We start from the raw sequence: 7618 nt of genomic DNA, 5'->3' as shown, positions 1-7618 counted from the left end.
ACTGACAGATGTACACACACACACACACACACACACACAAATGACTCTCAGACTCAGAGAAATATCCAACGAGGTTCCTTTCTAGAAAAGAAAAGAATATGGTTTTGAAATGAAATAAAAACACAGGCAGTGAGGGAAGAAAACTAGGACCCTCAAACAGGCAGTAGGGACACAGATACAAGCACACCATGCACACACACACTCACACACACACTCACATCACTCCCACACACTCACACACACTCACATCACTCACACATCACACACATACTCACACACACATCACTCACACACATACACATACACACACTCACATCACTCACACATCACTCACACATCACTCACACACACACTCACATCACCACACTGTCACTCACACACACACTCACACTCACATCACTCACACATCACATCACTCATACACACACACTCACATCACTCACACACACACACTCACACAAACACACACACTCACATCACTCACACATCACACACACACTCACACACACTCACATCACTCACATATCACTCACACATCACACACACACTCACATCACTCACACATCATTCACACATCACTCACACACACATCACTCACATCACTCACACATCACACACACATCACTCACACACATCACTCACACTCACACATCACTCACACATACACTCACAAACTCACACATCACTCACACACACTCACATCACTCACACACACACACCACTCACACATCACTCACACACATACACACACACTCACATCACTCACACATCACTCACACACACACTCACATCACTCACACACATTCACACACACTCACATCACACACACACTCACATCACACACACACATCACTCACATCACTCACACATCACTCACACACACACTCACATCACTCACACACATTCACACACACTCACATCACACACACACTCACATCACACACACACATCACTCACATCACTCACACATCACTCACACACACACTCACATCACTCACACACATTCACACACACTCACATCACACACACACTCACATCACACACATCACACACACCTGCACATCACTCACACATCACTCACACTCACATCACTCACACTCACACACACCTGCACATCACTCACACATCATTCACACTCACACCACTCACACACACTCACACACACTCACATCACTCACACATCAACACTCATTACACACTCACACTTGCACATCACTCACACACTCACACACCTGCACATCACTCACACATCACTCACACTCACACACTCACATCACTCACACACACATGCACATCACTCACACACTCACTTCACTCACACATCACTCACACACTCACACCACTCACACACACACTCACACATCACTCACAGTCACTGTGAAGTCTGAATGTCCATGTTCTCCACATGTATACGTGGAAACCCTCACCCCCAAGGCATGTGGGTGGAGGTGGTGCCTTGGGACGGGACGAGCTCATGTGGGTGAGGCCCTCACAGATGGGATTAGTGCCCTTATAAGATTAGTGCCCAGAGAGCCCTCACGTCCTTTCTTCCACGCCAGCACATCGCTAGGAGGTGCCATCTGTGAACCAGGAAGCCGACCCTCACAGACAGGAAATTGAGGGCCTCTTGACCTTGGCCTTCCAGTCCCCAGAACCAGAAGTACTTGGAGTGCTGTTCCTACGCCACCCAGGAGACGGTGCTTTGTTCCAGCAGGATTAAGACAGTCACGCACGAGCACTCACATGCTGATGTGCATGCTTACACTCACACACTTGTGCACTCACCCTTGCACATGCACACGTGTTCACACATCTGCGCACATGTGTAGATGCCTGTGTGCCTGCACATTTGTGCACATTTGTACCCCCACACACTCACCCTACATTCAAGTCCATGGCCATGGAGTTCCTCTGTGTGCAAAGGTGCCCCAGCCCCTGTGACAACTGACCCGTGTTCAAGACCCACATCTGCCAATGAACTCCATGACTAGGACCTGTCCCTCACCCCTCTGAGGGTTGGAGAAGAGCACCCAGCCCACAGAATCAAGGTGCTTCCAGAACCCAGGCCTGGCATGCAGAGGCCTGGGCACATGCTACACCTCAGTGGACACAGACGCAGACCTGGGACAGCTGGTCGAGGTCCATTGTCCAGTGTCCTCATTCAATCCTTGGAAGGATGCGGGAACGGACAGTAAATGACCCAGCCCCCCAGGTCCACCCACCCCATCCTCTAAGGACCTCCCCAGGCTACATGGCCTGTCAGCACTAGGATGTTGAGATGTGACCTGAGACAGAAAAGGCAGACGCCCGGTAGGAATGGGTGGCAGATGAATCCTGTTCACCCCTCAAGCACACCGAAGGACTGGACCTGGGCCCCTCACTGCCCACTGCCAGGCCTGCCAGCCCCTCTGCCCCATGCTCTGCCCCATGCTCTGCCCCAGCTCAGTTTATTCCGCAAACACCTCAGCTCTGAGCAGCCCAGGACCCAGGGCACAAAGCCGGGCCCCGTGGGGCTGAGCCTGAGCAGGAAGACCCCAACATGCAAATGAGCCAGCAAACAAGGACAGCCTCGGTGCAGAGCTGCACAGAGAAAGGGAACACGTGACTCGATGGCAGTGGCTGAGGGGCCGCCCTGAGCACGGGGGCCAGGGAAGAACGACTGACCCCTCCTGAATGATGGAAGGACACACACAGCAGCCCCTCAGGGGACAGCATGGAGTTAGAGGGGACAGTCCGTGTGAAGGCCAGAGCCAAGGTGGTGTGCCCTCTTCAGGGACCTGAAGGCCAAGCTGGTAAGAGGTGTAAACGGATGAAGTCAGGTGGGCCTCGTGACAAAGGCAAAGAGCTCTGTTCCCATGTCCCAGGGAGCCCTAAAGAACTTTGAGCGAAAGGGCCTGGCCTGGCTTTGCTTCCGAAGCCCACCTTGGCTACTGCGTGGAGCACAGACAGGGAGCAACAGCGAGGCCTTGGCGCCCCGGCAGCTGTGCAGGTGAGAGGCAGTGGGCCTAGGCAGGGCTGCAGCAAAGGAGCAGGGGAACTGTGCTGACCATGGTGACCTTCTGGCCCAGGCCAGTGCTGGCTCACTTAACTCGCCTGGCCCTCTGGGCTACAGGCCACAGGACCTCTTGTTGGGTGAGACATGAGAACAGGGGAAATGAAGAATCCAGGGTGACTCTCTGGATTTGGGTGGGGGAAGGATACCCGGGGAGGGGTTTCCAGGGTCGGGGTGAGGATCGGTCATTCCTGGACCTGTGAGGTTGAGAAGCCCATCAGACACTGAGCGACGATGCCCACAGGCAGTTGGACGCAGGCGTCTGGGATGTAAAAATAACTGTGGAGTCATGAGCGCTCAGAAGGCCTTTACAGCCAGGGCTGAGGGCCGGCCGGGGAGGGCGGCTGGGGAGAGGCAGGCCTTCAGGCCTCTGGTGTGGGGAGGAGGAGAAAGAGGAGGAGGGAGACGCAAGCAGAGAAGATGGAGTGACCAACATGGAGGTCAAGGGAAGGCAGGAGCAAGTGTGGGGGGCCAGAGGCAAGGAAGGGAGGGGAGGAGGGTCCACACCACTGAACACGATGGGAGGGCCCCTACTCGAGGCTGGAGGAGCCACTGCTGGATGCGGCCCCTAGACCCACGCCTGTCCGTGACCTAATCCAGGGAGGAAACGGGTTTCCAGTGCACAACCTGCCCAGCATGGCGTGTACAGTGTGTCCTGCCCAAGGGCACCGACGCCATCAGTAGCACCCAGACTTGGGGTGATAGACCTATGCAGGTCCAGGGGCAGACCCTCCTGTCTACCTCGCCATCTGCCCTCCGGAGAGTCCTGTGAGCAGGGATACGGGGACAGGCACGAGTGTTCAGCCAAGGGTGAAGGTGCTCAGGGAGGGACACACAGCCCATCTGAGCTGCACAGACTGGCACCCGAGCCCCGCTGTCCTGAAACAGGGGCTGCGGGGAGCTCAGCCCTGGGGCCTGGCCCTGTTCTGTGGTGTCTCCACAGGGAGAGGAAGCCCGGCCACAGCGCATGTTCTGTGCTCAGCCTGGAGCTGAGATGTCGCCCCCATTCCCACAGGGAAGGAGCAGAGGCGCCTCTTGGTCACCCACCAAGACCCACAGTTGCCTGGAATTCACCTGCTGTTAGCAGAGCTACTGACTACATAGGTAGGGCTTTAAGTCAGCATGCGCCGGCATGGCCAGCTCTGGGGCTCACAGGACACGTGCCCTGAGGCTCCCTTCCTGTGCATGCTGCGAGGCCCGTGCTGTCCCTGTAGCCAAGTGGACAGGGGCACCCTTCTGCAGACAGGGGTCTTGGCACCTTGCCAGGGAACTCTCAGGCCCTGCCAGGCTACCTGGGAAGGAGGATGCTAAGCTGTGGCCGTAGAACCTGGACCCAGGAGAGGCTGAGCAGACAGCCAGCATCAGCCCAAGAGCAGGTCCACCTGCCCAGCCACCACAGGGACAGAGTTTGGGCTCCGCCCCCACAGGCCCTGCCTTTCAGCCAGACCTCTCTGGCTTCTAGAACTCAGCTTCACTGCCTATAAAACTCTGATGGCTGAAGGACTCAGGGTCCCTCCTGGAGGCTGTTCTGAGCCGGATGAAGCTCCAGGGCAGCCCCCATGAGGAGCAGTGGGACAGGGCCCCTCCTGCCCTGGCTGCTCCACATCCACCTCTGAGTGTCTGTCTCCACGCCCTGCACAGGGTGTCAGGAAGGCTCCCTCCCACTCTCCTGAGCTCACACCAGGGGGGAAGAAGAGAGGGATTGAGACCAGGAAGGCCCAAGCTAGGGCCAGCCCAGAGAGGGGACCTGGCCCAGAGTGGGGACCCAGACATGCCTTCTCCAGTCAGGACAAGAGTCAAGGTTCTGAGAAACACAATCCCGCTGAGAAGCACCCTGGAGTCCTACACTGGAACAGGCAGGCAGGAAGAGGATCCAAACACTGACTTTGTTGGGACACTGGGGCCATGGGAACTTTCACTCCTTTCTAACTTCCTGCTGCTCCACTTTCTCCAAAGAGCACGCACTGTCCCTTACAAAGATAGGTCACAGATACATGTCACTTCCGAACGTGCACTTTGATCAAGGATGTCTCCCTTTCTTTTGCTGACTAAACTGTATTATATGAAAACTACGCTCACGGTCCAGAAAAATGCCAATAGGAGAAAGGGTGCAAGTGGAGAAGGTGTCCTCTGCTCCCCACCCAGCCCCGCCTCCTGGTCCCTCTTAACTGCCTCTGGTGGGCCGTGCCAGGAAGGAAGTCACAGGTTTTTTTGGTTTTGGAGAGGTTTTTGCTATAGGGCGTGTGCACTTGCCAGAAAGACAGACAGAGAGATAGAGAGATAGAAAGCGAGAAATCACTCCCCCTCCCCCCAGGGGGGAGATGGACACACCGCAATCCCCTCTCCTCCATTCTCCTCCTGGGATCTTGGGCACACACATGTGCCTGGCGTGAGTTTAAGCCACTTGGTCCAGGACTCGAACCACAGTCAACTATTTGGGAGTCCAGTGACACAGCCATTACGCCAGCTGCTGGTCCCAGAAGTCACAGTTTTCCCCAACCCCCTCTCCTTCACGGTTCACACACACTTCAGATCTGTGGAGTCGGAGCCCTCAGCCTTCAGAGCTCAGACCGCTTCTCCAACGCCACCGAGTCCGTTCACCAGGGAGGTGGGCTTTGGTGCCAAGGGCCGAGAGCAGCTGCAGGGAAGGCAGAGCCCCCAGGTGTGACGGCTGGGGAAGGGGGGCTGTCCTCCAGGCTGGCTCCCGAGGGGAGGCTTGTCAGGGCCTCTGAGCAGAAGAAAGGGGGCAGAGGAGGGCCCAACCCAGGAGGTGGGGTGGGAGCACAAGTACTGACTAGCAAGAGGGAGGGACATGATATTGGGCAAGTGAGCATGATGGGAGGGGGACTTCCGAACCCAGTCTGCTCTGGACCAGCAGGAAGAGTGGGTGTCCGAAGCATTGGGCACCAGCACCACGGGTCTAGGATGCAGGGGACATTTTGGCTGCACAATGGACACCAATCCAGATGGAGGAGGGGCACCTCCCACCATCCCCTCCTCCACCCCACCCTGACCCCAGGCCTAGCTCCAGAGCTCCTTCTGGGAAAAGTTCCTTGGGTCCCCTTTCTACCGCACCCTGGAGCCCCAGCCTTGGGGCCTCCTGCTTTCTCAGCACCCCAGGACATGTGCTTGATAACCATCAAGTCTGCTTACAGGCTGACTTCCAGAGGTGCGGACCCGCTGCAAACCCTCCCGGTGCAAGACTCTCCCCCTCAGGCACCCTCTCAGGACGCTAGTTCTCAATCAGAGAAAGCTCCCCCACCCAGCTCCCCCAGGAGGGACAACGGCCACACCAGGCTCTTCTGGATGGGACACCTGTCCAGGTGCTTTCCCCAGGCCCTGGCTTCTCTGAAGACTCCACAAAGGCCTTGTCCCACTACTGTCCCCTGCAAGTGACACCTGGCCTGGTAGCTGGCCCTCGCCTCCAGCCACAGCAGACAAAGCCTCTTATAGTCACGGCCCTCTCCTCTCCGCCTGGCAGTCCTTCCACTCCACACCTACCAGGTCCCTAACTCTCCCCAGACCCCACTCCCCAACTAGGTCCCACTGGCATTCCCGGGGACAAGAACCCCCAGGCTGTGGATGGCACCCCCCACAGCCCAGGTACAGAACTGAGTGAAGAAATGAATGGCACCTAGAGGCCAGGCCCTTGGAGCGGGAGGCTGGGGTCCAGGCAGGAAGCGACTGGCCCTGAGGCTGCAACCCTGAGGTGCCCAGAGCACAGCCCCATCCCCCATGCACACACCCCCTCCCTGGGAGCTGACAGACACTCCGAGAGGCCTGGAAGACACTCTTGTGGCCATGTGGGAGAGGCAGGCACACACACGCCCCCACCCAGCACACAGACCCCTGGTGCCTGGGCCAGCTCCAAGCCACCTGTCTCCCAGAACAGCTGCAGTGCGGCACTCACAGCCTCCCGACCGCGGAGCTGAGGCCGAGCTGCCAAACCTTAGGGGCTCTGCGGGCCTTCTCCCACATGCACTGGCTCCAGGCCAGCCAGGGGAGCTGCAGGTGGGACTACTCCAGAGGACTGCGCCCTCAAAGACAATGGAGACGGTACCTTTCTCTGCTCCTGCCCAGCGCCCAGCCTCTGCCCAATCTGGGAAGATGAGAAGGGGCTTGCAGGGTGGCACCCGCCAGCAACACCTCCCGGGAGGCCGGGTTTGGTCACTCCTGATCTCAGCAGGGACACACAGGAGTATAACTTTCTGGGGCGCCCCTTGCTGCTTGCTTGGGTTTGCTCCTCTGCAGCCTCCTAGGGCCCAAGAGTCACAGCCCCCTTGGGGCCCGCCTGCCTTTCTACAAAGGGTGCTCTCTGTCTGGAGCTGAGGGTCTGCCAGGAGGGCTCCAGGAGTGGATGGGGGTGCAGGCGCGGCCCTCTGGGGCCCCCACCTGCGACTCTCCGGTTACAGCGGCTCCGCCGGGCGTCGGCTATTTCGGGCAAGCTGGCTTCTCTCCGGCCGGCCGGGTCCGCGGCGACAGCGGCCGAGGGGGCCGCGCAGGGTCCGGTGGCCCGGCTCACAGGTCCACGCGCCCAAGCCCCCACCTCCGCCCGCCCGCCCGCTC

The sequence above is a fragment of the Tupaia chinensis genome, unplaced genomic scaffold (assembly GCF_000334495.1).
Source record: "Tupaia chinensis unplaced genomic scaffold, TupChi_1.0 Scaffold000360_1, whole genome shotgun sequence".
In the NCBI taxonomy this organism is placed as follows: Eukaryota; Metazoa; Chordata; class Mammalia; order Scandentia; family Tupaiidae; genus Tupaia; species Tupaia belangeri.
Note: the sequence above shows the minus strand (reverse complement) of the source record.